Source organism: Drosophila rhopaloa, unplaced genomic scaffold (assembly GCF_018152115.1).
Source record: "Drosophila rhopaloa isolate 14029-0021.01 unplaced genomic scaffold, ASM1815211v1 contig_115, whole genome shotgun sequence".
NCBI classification, from domain to species: domain Eukaryota; kingdom Metazoa; phylum Arthropoda; class Insecta; order Diptera; family Drosophilidae; genus Drosophila; species Drosophila rhopaloa.
In genome coordinates this window covers 8,017,267-8,037,485 of record NW_025334990.1, presented here as the reverse complement: position 1 = coordinate 8,037,485, position 20,219 = coordinate 8,017,267, and positions in this window count along the sequence as shown.

Here is a 20,219-nt window from a genome sequence, read left to right as displayed (position 1 = left end):
CTTAAGGAAAAACCTAGATTAAGATTAGAGCTTAGTACCTACTTTTCTGTACTATAATAAAGCATTTTCAAATCTCACATTTTTTGCTCACTGTAGGTCATTCATAAAAAACCAGCTTGGCCCGGACTTTTGGCCTGCCCCCAGTCCTGTCCTGGTCTGGATGTTAAATGCATGCCAAAGCCCCGAGGCTAACTACACTTGAACTCCCTCTTCTCGCTCCCATTTTTCCCCGTGCAAAGTCCCTGTTGCAAAAACTGTGTTTTCAGCTTAGAGACAAAGTGCAGTGCCGGCCATAAAGTCATCTCGGCCATTTATTTCGGCAATTCGCTGGCTTTAAAGTTGGCCGCATAGTTGACAAATTTAGAGCACCCAGGAATGCCATTGGGGAAATGTCAAGATTTTTGTGCTGCGCTTAAAGCACAATTACTCATCAGAATATTCTGATTAGTTGGGAATTCGTTTCAACCTAGTCCCATATGGTTTATTGCGTGGGGATTTGAAGTTGTCATCAATCATGTGATGATTTGATTGGCAATCAATTGGTGAAAATAAAAAGGTAAGGCAGCTATAAAGGTTGTATTGCTTTGGCGGCAATTCAATATTGAATAAAAGTGTTTGTTTTAAGAATGGGTTAAAATAAAAATTCATATCCTAAATTAGATTAAAGATTGAGTGTTTATTGACATTTAATATTTAGAGATATGGGTCATGTACCATCTTATCTCATCTTTTTCAAACTTGTTCTTATGTATGTCCTTTATTCATGTAATTTATCATTTATTAATGTATACATTATTGTTATATATATATTTAAGAGGACAAAAAGTCGCAATCCTGTAATTATTACTCGTTAAAAATGCTATTTTTGAGGGATTTTTCTCTGACATTTTTATAGCAAAGACCACAAAATCCACCTTTCAGTAAAAACTAATCCAGAGTTGCGTAATTAGCTGCTAGTTGTGGTCTTGGTCATGACTAGGGCGCTAATTGAAACTTTACACCTGCTGCCGACAGTTTTACCGAGCTGCAGTTCGGGAAAATATTAAAGAGCCACAGGAGCAACGGAAGCAGTGAAACCAGCACTTGAACTTCCCCCGGAAATTGGTCCCCAAGGAGCATTTTGTTGAGCACCGCGCACTAATTAATCCAACAGCCGCAGACACCTGGTGCGGGGAGGGGAGGGGAGAGGTTTGGTTGAAAAGTCCCCCGGCGGTGCATGGAATTCCCCCGGCATTCCATTCGATTCAATTCAAACGCATTACGCATACGCCGTGCTGGCTGCTTGGCTACAAAGTGATTTATTTGCCGGCGGGAAATTAACATTTAGATTAAAGAGCGCGGAATTAACATTTTCCATAAATATTTATTTGGTTCGTAGCCAGAATAAAAAAGAAGTGTAAAATGTTACCAACGTTTTTAGCTGCAATATAACTACGTCCAAGACGTAGCCAAAGTATTTTGCATTTTCCTTAACGTAATCCAAATCGGATGCGAAAACGAAAACCAACAAAAAGGCAGGCCAGCAAAAGTAAAAAAAATGGTCCATTGCCAGTGCTGCCATTTTGTCCTTTACTCGAAAAAATGTCAAACATTGTATGTCGGTATTTGTATAACATTTTTTTTTAATCACAATGTAGCTTACTGCAAGTGCAGTTTCAAAGCGAAAAATCGACTAAGCCACAAAAAACAGTTAAACCTTTTTGCATATAACGATCAACGGTTTCAACTTAGGCAAAAAAATAACCTACCTAAGACTTTGTAGACATAAAAAATCAAATCAAAAAAATACCTCAATTTCATACCTTAAATTTAACCCACAAAATAAATTATTTTCCTTACTTCTTGGTATTAACCATGATTAAATTTTCAATCATATGAAAAGCTATTTTATTAAAATTATTAAGAACTCGTTACTACGCCATTCAAAATATGTATTTTGTTTTGATTTAGATGAAAAGTATTTTAGAAAATTAACTTAGTCATTAACTAACTTATCATTTTTATGAAATTATTATCTGAATAAAATAATAGTATTTTATTTAAAATATAGCTCATTTTGTGTCTCAACTGATGCTTAAATTTTCTGCAGGCAGCACTGAACTGGACAGTATTTTCACTTCTGGCTGTAACAATTTCCATTCCCATTTTCCGTCCAAGACGCAGCTGCTCCTTATAATACTGATATGCCATCTCGCTTTCCTTTCATTCCGTCTTCTGTTATCATAGATAACAAAAAAGGAACCAAAGTATCAATCGATACGGGGCAATCAACTGCAACGGAGTTTCAAACACAATGAAAGCTTCCTCCGAGGAGCAACAAATTCAGTTAAAGATTTTCGTATTAAATGTTAAAAGCAACTGGGATTTCCCCAAGTTCAATATTTTTCTATGCACTCTGCGTTGACTGAAATACACAGAAATGATTAAATATATATAATTTGATGATGATGATATCCTATTTTAACAAATATTGACTTTTTCAAAATATTTTTGTTCATGTGTTCATAATTGACAGGAAGAAAGCCAGTCAGCTCGCATTTACTTCAATTATTCCTGAATTATTCGCACAAAAAGCCTAAAATTTGATATGCAAATTAACGAAGCGAAAGCTTTAAGCCAGCTAAATTTCCAAACACCCTTCAAGCGCCTTTATTTCGATTCATACATTTGCATTTATTAATATATTATCAGATGTATACATGGCCACAGTTTATTATAGTATGCAGAAGAATCCCTTTTCAAAATCCGTATCTCGTCGGCTGTGAATGCAACTTCCGCTTTGATGCTTCCACCTCAGTGATTTTTAATAATAAAACGAATTGGAGCGACAACACACAAATTGATAACCCGCTGTGTGCACTTCATAAAATGTAAGGCGCCGAAGGGAAAAGTTTTTTACACCTTCTCCCAGGGATTGTGTAATATAAATAATACGTATAGCAGCAGGCACAAGCAGTGGCAAACAATGGCAATAAAAGCGTAACAACTTGGCCAAGACAAAGTCAAGTTGAAGGCAACAAAGCAGCTTCAAGTACGAAATGACAATTGACACGGGCAGGCGGAAAACCCCCCTGGAAAATGCCCCCACCTCCGCTCGACACACAACAAGAGCAAAAGCGAGTGCACACCTTAACCCGGAAAACTCCACAGTCCCTTCCCTTTTATTTTTCCCGCTTTGCACAATTTATTTTATTGTTGTTTGGCAAACAACTTTCATAAGTTTCCAGCTGTTCACAAACGGCACTCAATTTTGGTCGCCATGGCAATCGTCGTAGCTGTCGCCCCCTGCATTTCCCGCCCCCAGGCTTTTCCCCGTGAAAAGTTATAAAGAGAGAGTTTTACATTATTAGTTGCCCGTTGGTGTGACTGCGTTGGACGCCCCGCAAACTGCCGGGAAAACTGCCGGACAATCGGACTCCGGACGGACAGTTGGACAGACCCATTACCATAAGCAGTCGCACCTGCTGCGGCATTTAAATTTGCAACTCGTTGCGTGGCTTGCTGACGTCGAAAAAAAGTAAGGGAAACATCATAAAATCAATGCAAATTTGAAAGCCAAAAACGCAATATAATAGCTACAAAAAATGTATAAAAAACTGGTTACATAAGTCGTGGCTAAAATTCCCTTAAAATTTAAACTTATCTAAAATGCAACTATGTTTAGTAATATACGAAATACTAAGTGGTTCAAATATATTCTCACAGAAAAAAATATTGAAATCACTTAAATTTTAAGCCCTTAAAATTAACTCGTGATAATAATTAATTAGTGCAATTTAAAAACGAGAGACATTTTAAATTATCATTATCATTTAGTATGTTTTCTGATATTTCATCATACTTATTGTGCTAAATGCCTATATAATTGAATTTAATTTCAACTTACCATATTAATATAAGTACAATAGATTTAATTGGACATGTATGCACTATTTGTACGTCATCAGTTTTAAAGTGATTTAACACAGCCAAGAAATTAAAAAATCAATTATACAAATTAGGAAACCTCTAAACACGTATTTTCATCCTAACCGTGATACCCGAAAACCCATCAAAATACGCAAATAATTGCTGGCCAAAACATTTCTATTTGGCATTTACATTTGTACGCCGGTCGAATCGATTCGATGCCAAAAAGTCAATCAACTGCTGGAAATAAAAGCAAAAAGGGAGGGTCCATTTTCAAATATTTGCCGTTGCTGCGTTCAACTGGGTTTTCTGCGTTTTCCTGACCCGTCCAAATGTCCGGAATCATGTACACAGCATCTGTCCCTGTTTGTGGTTGAAAGGGTGCAACCAACAATAAATAAAGTCTAGCCGTAGTGCACTTCAGCAAAAACAATTATGGCTGCCAGCGGGTCACTGGCCACTGGAGGCCAAAAAGTTTGTTTTTCTAGTATTGCCCAAACAATCAATAAAGATATTAAGAAATCTGGCAAACGGAAACGGAAGTGGCTGCATAAACAAAAACCAGTCAATAATTGTTTACCACTGAAAAGTTGAACAAAAAAAAACAGAGGGGTGATGGTGTGGATTGTGTGTTTGGAAAAGCTAAATATATTTTGGTATCTATGCACATATACATAAGGAATGGCGGAAATTTCTGCGAAAAACACATTTTGGCTCAAAGCCAATTAGATCTTGGGTTTGGCCAAAAAGGTTTCCTCACCAGCTGTCAGCCGACATTTTGCCGACAGGCTGACAAGTTTAATATGGCTTGAAGGCAGCCCCACCACAATCGGTTTGCTAGCTTTAAACAGCTCGAAGATGGGGCTTTATTTAATGCCCCATTGCAGTCGGGGGATACAAAAAAAAAGAGAGCAGAAGTAGAGCACCCACTCAGACACACCGGTCCGCTTCCAGATGCAATTACCCCAGCCCCCAGAAACAGATCCCGATCCAGAATGAGGACCAGACCCACCGGATATGTCTCGGCCTGGGTCGTAAATTGCCAGCGTGATATTGAATTACGTGTGACTTTCTACTTCCGTTGGCCCGTAATCCGTTTCCGGTCCGCTGGCTGGGTTTACATTTGCCGTTAATCTCGTGCTAAGCGTCCCCAATAAATTATTGCCATCGAGAAGTCCAGCAGGTCCGCAGAGTGGGGCCAACTGTGTGGGAAAAAATTTGCAATTAAAATGCAAGCGCTGATAGCCGAGCGAGTCAAGCGAACCAAGCATTCTACCCGACATTTTCTGCTCCTTTCGAATACCCAGCAAGTGGATGGGAAAAGGATATATTTTTCCTTTGAATTGAAATCTGCACTTAACTTCACGAATCTCAGTTATTTTAAATCAAAAAGAATTTTTTCAAAATTTTCTATATATATTGTCACGCCTTTACATCTCGTTATAAATAATATTTTATATTTAAAGTTGCAAACGTCTTGGGGTGTATGTAATTTTTTTTTATGTTCAGTTTAATTTTTATTTCCACAATTAATTCCGGGCTCTTACTCTACAGATTTAAAATAACAATTTATTCTTTTAACTTAAAAGTGCACAGAAAAGTCAAGTGTCTTAGACTTACACAGGTATTTTCGAAAGAACATTTAAATGTTTTAGAGTTTTAAACCTCCAGTGATTTCTTGAAACCTTGAATATTTTAAAGGGGAATAAACCTATTCTATATATATTTAATAAAAAAGGATTATTTTGTATTACACCTTAAAACTCTGGCATTAAACAATAAATTATTTCATGGCATTTGTGTTAAACTAGCATTTTGTAATAAATTACCATTCATTTTAGTAAAAACTGAACTATTTCAGATCAAGATTAAATTCCCCTTTAACCAATGAATTGTAAATTAAATTTAATTGGTAGTCAAAAGTCGAAAGCAAGCACTCCCTCTGGTTTTTATTCGTTTTTCTGTGCTTTTGCTCTTTGCGGGCACCACTTTGACCCAATTCGGACCATCAGCCAGAATCCGGCGAGCATTTCGTTACGTTTGGTCAGTATTCAGTAGTATCCAGTGCTCATGTAGCCACTGCATTGTCGGTTAACGCATTCAACGCTAAAATGTGGCCACTTTGCCCTGCAGCACCCACCACCCACTGGCCCCCCTCCCTCCCTTTCCCGACGGCATCATAACATTCCGTGGCACGCGAATTTTGTTTCCCTTTTGCGGCCTTCCCACCAGCTAATGCAGATTTTGGTGGCTTTTATGGTCATTTTTGTTCCGGTTTCTCTTCCTGCTGCGGTTTTCAGCTGTTTATCAAAACTGCAGAGTATGCAAATGATTTATTCAAATAAAATTGTATCGGTTAACAACATTGACAGCTTTGACATCGGTTAAATTACAGTTTACAAACTCTTTTCATCTAAAATTTGTGGGTTTTACGGGTACTACTTTAACTTTTTATGTGTTTAGTTGTAGTTTATTAAAAACGGTTTTATGTGTTAACAGAAAACAAACTAAAACACATAGTAGTGCTGTTCAGGACTAGTAAATTATATTAAAAATCATTTTCATATTCTATTTTCATATTAAAATAGTTACCCGTCTTAGTACTGTCCATTTATTACTTTTATTTAATTTTGAGGATTCTTGATCTCCCTTGGGGTACAATTTTTAATAACGACTTTTAAGTTACAAATTATTTTTAGACAACAGAATGATTTGAATAAGTCCAGGATAAGTCTGCTTAAGTGAGAACCCAATTCATACCTTTTACCTCTCCACTTTGATTATTAACTGAACGCTGAGACGCCGTGGAAATGAGGAAATGGCTTAAAGCAGTTACGGCCCTCACTCCTTGCCACTTCAAAGGAGGCGAATGCAGTTAATTGAGTGGTCGTTAGTTGCGAAGGAGGCAAAGGAGTGTAAGGGAAACCAGATCAAAGGAGCTCAGCCATGTCAGAGCTATCTGGCCGTCCATCGGGCACCTCCATTAGCTCAATCAGACGCGGAATACGCGAGTGGAACTGCAGGACAGCCGACACTCAATTAAATGGTACTGCACATTTTGCAACAATTGGCCAACTACTTTACAGCCCGCTTACGGCGTGTAATAGCCATCTGGTCATCTGCCCGGAATCTGTGTCAACGGACCGTCGAATTGCAATGGCATCCAGCTGGCAGGGGCTCATTACAAGTGGCGTGGCTCTTAAGTACCTTAAATTGCCACTCGCATGCACACGGACACATTTATCACATTCGCTGATGCTGCACACGAAAAAAGCCGATTAACTTTGGCTAAAAGCGTGCCAATATTCACTGTTTAATATATGTTGTGCCATGAAAAAAAAAACAATTCTAGTAAAATAACTGAATTGTCCAACATTAATATATTAAACGCAACCAAAATAAATTTCATATACAGTCCTTTGCTTTTTAATGATAAATAATTATTTTTTACTAGACAGTGTAATAATTCAGAAGGCTTAGAGTAATATGCATATACTTTTTGATAACATACATATATTAATATGGCTCTCCAAAACAGTTACACTATTCCAAATACAAAGTCGTATTAGTGAATGCAATTTATGAAAACACACTGTGACTTAATTAAATAATTAAATTTCAGAACCTACATGCACTGAATTTATTGCAATCTAGGTGTCCCTTAAAGGATTGTTTTTTGCTAAAATCTAAAGAACAAAATAATTTAGTAAATACACTGTAATAAAAATAAAAGTTACGTAGCCAAACGTTTGGACTAAATTCTCTTATTTTCCAGTGGTAACACTCAGTATTTTAATCTGCCTTCTGGTGAAATATTATCTTTCAAATCGAATACAAGCTACATATGTATATTAGTAATTGTTTCCAGTGCATCTGGTGCTGATTTACGCCTGTGAAATGCGACAGCACAACTTTTTGCTTGGGCCTTTATCGCTTTAATTGTGGGTCGTGAGGAACGAGAGGGTGAAGGGCTCATCTCCGGCTTCCTGTGTCATACTTTTACTTCCTGTTGCAGGACTGCAGCTCCTGCTGCGCCTCCTTCAGTCGCTGCTCTTTCATCAGGATTGTTTGCCACGCCAACAGCAAACAGGCCAACAATGCAGCGGATGCGATGATGAGGTTGATGTTGGGTGCTCGGTGCTTGGTGCACGGTGCATGGTGCATGAGGCATGGGGCAGGATACTGGATGCTCATGCTGATGCTGATGCCACGATGATGCATCCACGGCTGTTTGGGCTGACAGCGATCCAGGTCACTGCACTGAAGGCATCAATTACGCTGGAGCTGGCATTAAAGTAATTTTAATTTTTTTCTGTTTCTGTTTTCTGTTTTCCTTCGGTGCGAAATTCAATTAGGCTCAGTGACGGTGGCCTCAACCGCAGACCGCATTGGTAATAATTACAAAAATTCAGCTCCTGTTAGCCTGCCTTTTTCGCAATTAATTATTGCAAAATACTATAACGGCGACTGTTATCCCCAATTAAAATTCAGTTGTTTACTCACCCTTATGCGGGCTGTCATAATTGTCTATCATCTGTATTCTGCTTTTTAAGTTTTTAAATTTCATTATATCTTGTTAATTCATTAACAAATACTTGAAATATATATACAGGTAAGTCCGTAATTAAAACCCGACCAGCAATTGTAATATAACCCATTCGTTCCAATTATCCCAAAGTTAAATCAACAGAGCAGAATAATGGTTTCACCCAGCTCAATCTTACTTAGCTGCGCATCGCAAATAAGCATTAAATTATCATTATCCGTATTCGAGAGGCATAATTTAATATCCCAAGCCATCACTGCAAATCAAATGGTTGGTTGAAAATCAAGGCTGTTAACTATTAAACATGATCCCGTGTCCATTAGGGCAAAACTGGCCAAAGTCAGGCCCACAAAACAGACACACCGCCACATCAAGGTTCCATACATTAAATGGAAGCCATTGCTATTCGCATTGTAAATCAAATTACGCATACGACGCATGGGCTGCAGCACCAAAATTTGCACCGATAGATTCAAGCACTGGGAAAAATGAGACCCGAGCCACAAACTTTAGTTCTAAAGCATATTATTTACTTATTTTCTCCATAAAATTTGTTTTTTGTTTGTTTATTAGGACTTTCTGGTTCATTTTAATTAACTGCAAAGTTGGTAAACTTTGTTGTGTTTAAACTATCAATATCGTTGAAAACTTACATATGCATGAGATGAAAATTGTTTAGTCAGTATATAATATATAAATTGAACACTGGAGATTGAATATATTAGATTTTTTAAATCATTAACATGTGTATAATTTCCAGCAATTGAATTTTTATTTAGTTACGAATTAAGCGTTGGAAATAAAGATTTTATGTTAGCACGAATAATGGAAAAAAAAAACAATTTAAAGGAGTTTATGTTCTGCGATATTCTTTACAGCTAGTACTGTAAATTATATGTCTGTCTGATGAACCACAGTTGTTTTTCTGTGTAGACATATAGAGGAGGGATGGGACTGATGGTGCATTAGCTTGAGCTGGAGTTTAATACACACAGCGCAAATAATTCACGCAATAAGCTGCCGCCGGTGCTGCTGCACTGTTTCATGGCCATTATTCATGGGTTGGCCAGAAGTGGAGGTGGAGGTGGCTGGCACATACATATGTCCCGGCACCACAATAAGCAACCGAAAATACGGCCAAGTTGCAGTTGCATTTTCGGGCAGTACCGGTTACCGACAGTCTGGCCCCGGAGACCAACACGTTTATGGCATTTGCCAATGGCCAGAGTGCGCTTTTCACTTTTATTGTGGCCGCACTCGATGGCTGGCAAAGTGTTTGCCGCTCGCAGTCGACTGGGTAAGGCCGACAATATATCTGTCTGGCTGTCGGTGAACACAAGTCGAAGGAGGAGATCGACAGAGGAGGAGGAGGAGGAGCAGGAGCAGGATGAGGAGCAGGATGAGGAGCAATATCTGGAGAGGAGCAGGCGAAACAGATGCACTTGCCTGGGCCATACATTTATGCGCTTTGCCTTAGCAGAATGTTTGCCTGATGTTTTTTCCGTTTTTATGACAGCTTCCTGTGGAGTGGCAGGATACATGTGTTCGCATTCGAGTACAGGTTTCTCTGTGTTCTGGCACCTGAAACTACCTCAAAGAAAACAATTCCACCTCAGACCTGGAAATATTCTAAGCTGCAACACGATTCTGTCCTGAAGGCTTACTTTGTGTTGCCGCTTATTGCTACACAGAAATAAATATAAACATCCTTTTTTTGAAGTGAAATAAGCAGTACTTATCTTCGAGCAAATCGTTTACGATTCTAACTTTCTAAAAAACTTTAACCTTTTTATTAAAAACGGAACTATAAAAGCATGAGCTTACTTATTAATCTCAAAAATTTTCATGTGATTGAAAATTACATAATAATTATTGTATAAATATGATAATCCTCTAAATCTGAAATAAGGTCATACGAAAGATTAAATAACTTTTTCAATCTTTGTTTAGCTATTGTAAGCTTTAATTTTTAATAATTCCACACTCTTAAAACATAACATTATTATGCTGTTAGTTTAAGTTAGGCAATTTATGCATTTTCTGTAAAATTCAGCGTGCATAGAAATTTTCAAATGCATATGCATGCATTTATCAAACACATCGGTCAAGCGATTGGGGTTTGACAAAAATTTGTTTCCTCTGTCAAAACAGGATATGTTCGTTGTCCAGGACAACCCCAAACAAATCTGGCAACGAGATTTGTATGCGTGCGGAATTTTACGATTTTATTGCCCATTGAACAGGGCTTAAAAGGGGAAAGATTTGGAGGCGGGATCGAGTGGCCTCCGCATGGCATTAATGTGCGGCATTTAAATGGTTTGAAACCACAAAACAAAACACCAAAAGGCAACAACATCAACGGCAGGACCAAAATTGGGCATTTACATGTTGCCAAACACAAACAACATGGATTTTTGAAAGCAAGAAGTGACTAAAAGAATACTCCTTATGAAATTTAAAAAAAAGTTTAAAAATGTTGTACCAATACATTAATTTAGTTAAAATAGTTGTGCATCTCTTGAATATCTCTTTTAATAAATAAAATTTTATTTCGATTTCAAATATTCTGTTTAATAATTTACTGACATACTCTCTAGCCCAAAATAGCCTTTGAATCCCATTGGCAAAACTTCCGGCGAAGAACGGACGCACAATTCGCATTGTTTGGCTTTTGATAGTAGCAGCTTAGCCAAGGATTTGTCCTCTCTTTGCGAGTGTGTGTGAATGCTTTTAGGTCTGTGTGAATGTGAGAGTTTTCTCGTGAATGTGTGTCTGTGAAATTTTCTGATTTATGGTATTAAACGCACACCGAAATTGTTGAATTGGATTTTATTTGAATTTAATGGGTTTTTAGTGTATTTTAATGGGATCCCTTTGTGGTAGCTTACAGATTTTCAGATTTAATTTTGTTGTTTTCCATGCGAATGCTTATTGCTATATTTTTTAAATCGAAATATGTAGCTATTTGTGGCCAATTCGGACCAATTCAATTGTTACGCATATTGTTAGGCATATTAAAAGACGATTTTCTTTAAATCTCAAAATTTAATTAAATTGCATTTTCCATTTTCGACTTTGGAAAATCAAGATAAAGTCATGTTGCTTTAGTATCTAGCTTGAATTTCTAAAGGACCTTTTTTTAATGGCAGAAAAGTCAGCAGCTTTTTCCTTATTTAACAATAAACCGATTGTTATTGACGTTTTTTATCAAGCAATTTAAACTTTTTAAAATAATGCGTATACGCAATGTGGTTTAAAATGTAAGCTTCTTAAAACGTTTCCTAGGTAATCGGATAAGCTTAAAATACAAATCTTTAATTACATTTATCTTGATTTTAATAAATAATTTTGTATAAAGATACAATTCAGAAAGACTCATTTATCATTTTTTTTCTGCTTCATAATTCAGTGCTCAATGCACTGTATACCCGTAATATCGCGTATACGCCGTGTTGCACGAGAAGAAATTGGTAGAGAATAAAAGAGTGGAAAAGGGAGTCAACTGAACCATATGCACTACCAATTTATGGCTTCAATAAACATAAAGTTTATAAACTCCCGAGGCGATGTCGTTGCTCATCATCTGCAGCGGATTGCCGAGGAAACGGCAGCAGCAACGATGGGCAAATAAATAATGAAAAAGAAAAGTGATGTCATAAAAATTTTATCTCTTAACTGAAATTGAGCAGCATGAACAAGCTCGCAGGGACAACAAAAGGTAGCAGCAGTAGTAGCAACACGGCTTGGTCACTCCTGCACAAAATAAAAAAGGATACCTACAGTATATGCGGGAAAGCAAGCGGAAAATGTGAGAGCAGCATTTCCCAAGCAGCCATATAATGGCAAACAGAAAAGCCGAACAAAGCTGACAGGGCTGCACCAGTTCACTCGAGAGTGTGGGCTTTATAAAGTTGCAAAGCTGCAAAATACTATAGTACTATATATACAATACAAAATGTTCAACACAAGCAAACAGACATGTGTGACATAAACAATTTTGGGTAGCAAAAACTGGTTTGCTTCATCATTAGTTTACAACCCTTAGGCTTTTGAACTAAGGCAACTAGTTGGTAACTACTTTAAAATCTGCAAATACAGTATAGTAAAACATTTAGGCTTTCACTTCTCTTAAAAGAAAATTCCAGTTTGCTAAGTCATTGTTTTGTGAAAGTTTAATTAAGCTGCAACTTAAATAAAAACGAGCTTTATTTTCCGACCTTCAATATTTGTCAATCAATGCTGGTTTTTTAATTCAACAAGCAAATGCAAAAAATACTTAATTACGAGTTCTGTTCAATTGATAACAAAGACTTGTTGACACTTTGATGGCTGTTTAAATATCAGAAATACAATTTCATTTGTACATAAAAAATTAAATAACAATTCAGATAAATGATAGCTTGATATCAAGTTTCACAAACAAAAAATGTAATTGATAACCGACAAATAGTGACACTTTATTTATTATTTAATGATTAATGATTCACGATTAATTTAAGGCAAGGAAAACCATCAAATGATATAACAACATTTTCTTAAGTTTTTCCAAACAAGAACAAATATTACAATACATTAAATTTTACATTAAATTTAAATAACCAAATGTTAATATTTAAAATGGCCCATACAATCAAATTATAAAAATGAAAGAAAATTCCCAATTACATCAAGTTTACAGCCATTTTTAACCGCAAGCAACAAAATAGTAATTGATTACCAACAAATTGTGAAATTTAATTATTTATTTAGGGACTGCAAGAGATATCATCCAGGCAAACAAAGTAAATTTCCGGCACTTCAGCAATTTTCAACTTTTACTTTTCGGGGAAAAGCCGTTTTGCCTTTTGGGAGTGCAGCTAACTCATTTCACAATTTGCCAGCATGAAACGGTTTTAATGTGAAAACTTTTGCGGCAACATTGTGGCAACACGAAAAGGTACGAGCTCAACAAATGTGGCCTGCCTGCCAGACAGATGGCTGCTGCTGCTAGAGTCCTTGGATCCTTGTTGCTTGGTCCTTGGTCCTTGGCCCCTGGCCTGATCCCTCGCTCTATGATTAAGTTGTGTAAAAGTTGGGTTCAATTTTGGGCCAACAATGTCCATGGTTAGTGAGTGGAAAGCGAGTCACTGGGCCAAATGCAATCAAAAGTACAATAACAATTGCAGGTTACAATCGGTAACCAAGGCTGGTGAGTCCATATACATGGGCTCCTTGGACGGGGATGTTTAAGAAGAACAAACAAAATATTGAATATGATTGGCAAACAGATGTGTGCCTGCTGTTCACTCAATCAATAAAGTCGAGGGGAACAAAGGAGCAGCCGAGACGAGATGTAAATAGAACGCCGCACTGGCTGCTTTCTATTCCGATTTCTCCCTCATGGAAATCGAAAACGCTCTATGCAAATCCCCCTTGTGCCGCCTTTTCTACGCATTTTCACTTTGCCACACAATACATTTACATAAAAATGCACTTGATCTGCTTGCTTGCTTGGTGTGGAGCTCCATTTTATACACATCTTTATATATCTCCATTCAGCTGCCAGTGCGATTTATTTCAACTTGGTGATGAGTACGTCCTCGTCATCCCCTTACCGTGTTTTTGAGCTTGTCTTACATGGTGGGAAAGCTAATCGGCTTTGCATTGGGAAATATTTACACAGGGGCCATGTTTCCCAAAAATTTGCATGAACTCCGGGTTTCTTTAGCTACTATGTGAGGCATGTTAATAAGACATTATTAATATTACAAAAGGGTGAAGATAAAGTCATTATACCCTTGCAGAGGGTATTATAATTTTGGTCAAAAGTGTGCAACGCAGTGAAGGAGACATCTCCGACCCTATAAAGTATATATATTCTTGATCAGGATCACCTCCTGAGTTGATATAGCCATGTCCGTCTGTCCGTCTGTCCGTCTGTCCGTCTGTCCGTCTGTCTGTCCGTCTGTCTGTCCGTCTGTCTGTTTCTACGCGAACTAGTCTCTCAGTTTTAAAGATATCGAATTGAAACTTTGCACACACCCTTCTTTCCTTTGCACGCAGTATATAAGTCGGAACGGCCGGGATCGGCCGACTATATCCTATAGCTGCCATATAACTGAACGATCGGAAATGCCATAACTTTGGTGTTTGTAAAGTTAGGAAGTTGGGATTTTCTATGGGTTTTGAATTTGGCTAATCAATCCGACATGCCGAATTTCATAAGGATCGGCCGACTATATCCTATAGCTGCCATATAACTGATTGATCGGAAATGCCATAACTTTGGTGTTTGTAAAGTTAGAATGTTGGGATTTTCTATGGGTTTTATATTTGGCTAATCAATCCGACATGCCGAATTTCATAAGGATCGGCCGACTATATCTTATAGCTGCCATATAACTGATTGATCGGAAATGCCATAACTTTGGTGTTTGTAAAGTTAGGAAGTTGGGATTTTCTATGGATTGTATTTTTGGCCAATCAATCCGACGTTCCCAATTTCATATGGATCGGTCGACTATATCCTATAGCTGCGATATAACTGAACGATCGGAAATGCCATAACTTTGGTGTTTTTAAGGTTAGGAAGTTGGGATTTTTTATGGGTTCTATAGTTGGCCAATCAATCTGACCTACCAAATTTGAAAAGGATCGGTCGACTATATTCTATAGCTGCCATATAACTGAACGATCGGAAATGCCATAACATTGGTGTTTTTAAAGTTAGGAAGTTGGGATTTTTTATGGGTTCTATAGTTGGCCAATCAATCTGACCTACCAAATTTGAAAAGGATCGGTCGACTATATTCTATAGCTGCCATATAACTGAACGATCGGAAATGCCATAACATTGGTGTTTTTAAAGTTAGGAAATTGGGATTTTGTATTGGTTTTTATACCCTTGCAGAGGGTATTATAATTTTGGTCAAAAGTGTGCAACGCAGTGAAGGAGACATCTCCGACCCTATAAAGTATATATATTCTTGATCAGGATCACCTCCTGAGTTGATATAGCCATGTCCGTCTGTCCGTCTGTCCGTCTGTCCGTCTGTCCGTCTGTCTGTCCGTCTGTCCGTCTGTCCGTCTGTCTGTTTCTACGCAAACTAGTCTCTCAGTTTTAAAGCTATCGAATTGAAACTTTGCACACACCCTTCTTTCCTTTGCACGCAGTATATAAGTCGGAACGGCCGGGATCGGCCGACTATATCCTATAGCTGCCATATAACTGAACGATCGGAAATGCCATAACTTTGGTGTTTTTAAAGTTAGGAAGTTGGGATTTTCTATGGGTTTTACATTTGGCCAATCAATTTGACGTACCAAATTTTATAAGGATCGGCCGACTATATAGTATAGCTGCCATATAACTGAACGATCGGAAATGCCACAACTTTGGTGTTTGTAAAGTTAGGAAGTTGGGATTTTCTATGTGTTTTGTATTTGGCCATTCAATTTGACGTACCAAATTTTATAAAGATCGGCCGACTATATCCTATAGCTTCCATATAACTGATTGATCGGAAATGCCATAACTTTGGTGTTTGTAAAGTTAGGAAGTTGGGATTTTCTATGGGTTTTATTTTTGGCCAATCAATCTGACCTAACGAACTTCATAAGAATCGACCGACTATATCTTATAACTGCCATATAACTGATTGATCGGAAATGCCATAACTTTGGAGTGTGTAAAGTTACGAAGTTGGGATTTTTTATGAGTATTAAGAATGCATCATATGAATAATTTTGGAAAATATAATTTACAGAGTATTCTGCAAGGGTATATCAACTTCGGCTCCGCCCGAAGTTAGCTTTCCTTTCTTGTTTTCTATTACATTTGGGAATCCGATACGTTATATAAGATGGATTTTGAGTATGAGTTTCTAAGAATCTCTTTTCAAGGCTTAGTTAAATAACATTTGTGTAAAAATTCTTAAATAAAAATTGTAAATTTTAATCTGATGTATATTATTGTAAGCATACATATTAGTAAGCATACAAAACCACAGTTTCAATTTGATATAAAATAGTGCCCAGCATGAATTAGTACCATTTAAGGATGTAATGAAACGATTATAATGATATCCTTTTCCTTCTAACAAATTTTATAATACTATTAAAAACCAAATTGCACTTTTGAATACATTTCATATACGTTAGGCACTCCTTAGGAATTAAATGTTGCATCCTTGTAAAATTATAAGTAATGAATCTTTAAAAAGATCATTTAATTTTATAGGAGAGTTAGGTTTTTTATTAAATATTATACTGGTTATAATGTGTCCCTTTTCCTTTTATATTTAAATCCTTATTTATCTTAAAGTTAGAAAAGTGTAATTGAGCCTGTCACCTCGGAATATGAACTGCTTCCCCCTCGTCGTCACCTGACCCCCAGATGGACTAATTAATTTCTGGCTTTTCCCTCTCAGGTGGAGCATAGAAGCAGGTCAGCGGTGGAATTACACGCTCCGGATTACACCCTAATCTCGAGCTTTGAGCTCTTAAGCTGGGCCAGTGCTGGCTGTGCTGCTGGGGCTTCATGCGCTCTAATCCTTTTGCATGTCATTATGGCTGAGCTGTTGCCTAATTGCCGGACCGCTGGAGCAGCGGCTTTAATGTGCTGGGACTCCAGCATCCGGACATCAATAATAAATGGCAGTCGACAAAAGTTGTTAACCTTTTTGGGCACTTATCTGTCACACGTCACACGGCGCCAACATCATTTGTCAATTGTCACGGCTTCTGGTTAAACTCGAACTGGAACTGGAACTGAAACTCAGCCCTTATCTTCTCCCTATCCCTTTTCCCCCGGGGGAGGGGGGATTTTCCCAGTTAATTTGCAAACGCCAGCAGAGAGCCAGAAACACAGAAGTTCGGTGTTTGCCAACGTTTCGTTTCCCTCGTCACGCTCAATTGTTAAAAATGACAACTAATTAATGTCTGTCCACCCACCCAATGACCACTGTACGACTGCCAGTATTTTGGGCCAGAAATCGAAATTCTCCATCTGTCCCACAGAATCCTTCGGAGCAGTCGATTGAGCTTAATTTGAGGTCAACTGGCTCGGAATTTTAGAGTGATTTGTCGGTTTAAAGGTTAATGGGTGGTCTGTGGCACTTTGCCAAAGAAAATTGTGAGCAAACTAAAACTAAAACTTGTCCGGAAATCAATCACATCAGTTACGGCTTACAGGCCAAAATTAGGCAAGAAAAGGGTCTACGGTCAAGACAATAAGACACTCTTTAAATTAGATTAGGTTATAAATAATTTTTAATCTGTAAAAATAATTATAGATAATTAAGACAAATTTTACAATACCGGAAAAAAAAGAAATATTATTATATAATTATTTTAATTAGTTCGTAAGGTATTAATAGAACTACAATCAAACTGCAACTGATTTTTAAGTTAGGTAAGCTTTAACTTAGGTAAATGTATATATCATATAATTATGAATTCATTTATTAAAACCAAAGACTGAGATATATTCCACGGCACCGTGTCCTGCGGTGGGATCCACAAACCTTGCCAACCTGAAATCCTATTCAAAACAGCGTCACAAATGACTTCATTAGCGCGTTTTGCTCAGAGTCTCCTTTAGGGAGAATCTCCTGGGAGGGTGTACTTATTAGTTAATCATGCCCAGCAACCTACAAAGCAAGTCCACATCCACTTAGTGGAGATAAGTACCAGAAATGGGTGGCAGATGGGTGATGAAAACTCCCGGACTGCACAAATGCCATCATTAACTTTGACTCAAGCCGCACGCCCAGCAGCGATTTTATTGTTTTTGGCTTTGGCTTAAGCTCCCAGATCCCAGATCCCAGCTTCCATATACCAGCTCCTCCCTCTCCGGATCCTGTGCCTAATGATTCGCACTGTGGCTCAGCTTAATGACAGCAAACGGGCCCCAACTTTTCAAACTGCATCGGCTGCATTTACTGGTCGTCCTTCTCCTGGCAGACAGGCAGGACATGTGTTCGAGCACTTGGACTCGGAAGTTTCCTCTGCCCCAAGACAGTCCCCATTCCCATTCCCATTCCAGTTTCTGTTTGTGCCTGCCTAATGCTGCAATTTGTAGACCGCCGGGTTTATTACGGACTGTGGCTGCTGGCGAGGAGTGAGCGACACTTTAACCCCAGGGGTTCTCGCAGCGGGAAGGTCCGACGGCTTGGCAGGGTTAAGAGCCAAGCTCACACAGACGGGGTCGAAGAAATAGTTTTAAGTGAACCATTTCTAGAAATAAAATTGGAATGATCGGTATTAAATTCCCAATCAATTGGTATTCAAAGCTAACACTTTTTGTTCTGACCGTTTTTCGCAAGAAAACATGATGTAACCCATTATGAGAAATTTGAAAATCGGCAAAACAATAAAAAGTTTGAAAAGTGGATTTATAGTTGAGGTTGTCAGCTGAACAAAACCGTCTGTCCTTAAGATATGAGTCTTATTTTCGCCAAGTTCCTTCAAAAAAGTTTTACAAAATGAGATTTTTGTTATATAATTTTAAAGTTTCTAATGGCCAATGTTTTGTACAAGCCTTGAATGTTATACCACGTTGAAGTCGTGGTAACTTTCAGCTGTAACTTTTTGTTTCTGACAGATTTTCGTATAAATGCGAAATTCGGACAAAAATAAAACGTTAGGAAAGTGACGGGAATTGATAGTTCGGGTCGACAGCTTTAAATGTTTGTTTTACGTCAGGCCGAGTTACAACTTAATAGTTTTCTATTCCTTTTGCAAGATGAGTTTTAAAGCTGCGGACTTAAAACTTTCATAATCGCTTTTACACATGTAAGGAGATCAAATTTAAACCAGATCTGATCGGAATCTATATCGTATATCTTTCATAGAAAGGATCAGGTCAAATATGTTAAGTTTTGTTTTCGAAGAATTAGGTGAATATATCGCTGGCATTGCTGATATGATGGTTTTATATCATTTTGGATCCATCCCTTCAGTTGACTATATCCTACATCTGTCATATTTGTATTTGACTGCGAGTGTATTAAAACGTAGCCATGCCGAAGTCCAATTTCGTTCTCGTTTTCATTTATTTCGAAACTTTAAGAATATGTGATAAATTGAGAACATTTTCTCAACCCAAGAGTACTATAATTTTGACCACATCCGTTGAAACTTCCACATACCGTACATACAACCGAGCGCATTGCATAGAGGACTTGGCTGCTTTGAGGCTGGCCAGAAAGTTTCGGCATCTGGCAAGTTGGCGACATTTTCGGCTGCCAAAAACTTTGCGAACTTTTGCGCCATAGCTATATGTATGTAGCTGCGAGTCCGCAAAGTGCTCGTTCCGCTTTGAGTGGAGTTCATTACGAATGCCGCGTGTTGACTTATGCATAATTACTGTTTCCTGGGACCCCGGACACCCCCTGGATCGCCTTAGCTCCCAGGACCCCACTTGGCACAAGTTTTTTGGACGCCAGGAGCACAGCTCCTCCATGGCGGCACTGCGCTCCAGTTGGGTCATATGCTCATTTGTGTGCATGACGCACTGACCTGTTTCTAATGCAACAAAAACGTTAAGCGCCTGCCAGCCACTCGCAGTGCAGTCAACTGTGTCCTCTTGGCTCAGAGAACACATCCACCCACCCGTATACTCGTTTACTGGTACACTCGTATACCCGTGCACCCATTCAGGAACTTTGGTTCCCCGGCCGTAGCATACTTTTTTGCGCTGTCTGCCGAAGAGTTTATTTTACGCACGCCTTGACCAGACGGAGGCGACTGCAGCTGCCACTGCCGCTTTCCACTTTGCACTCGC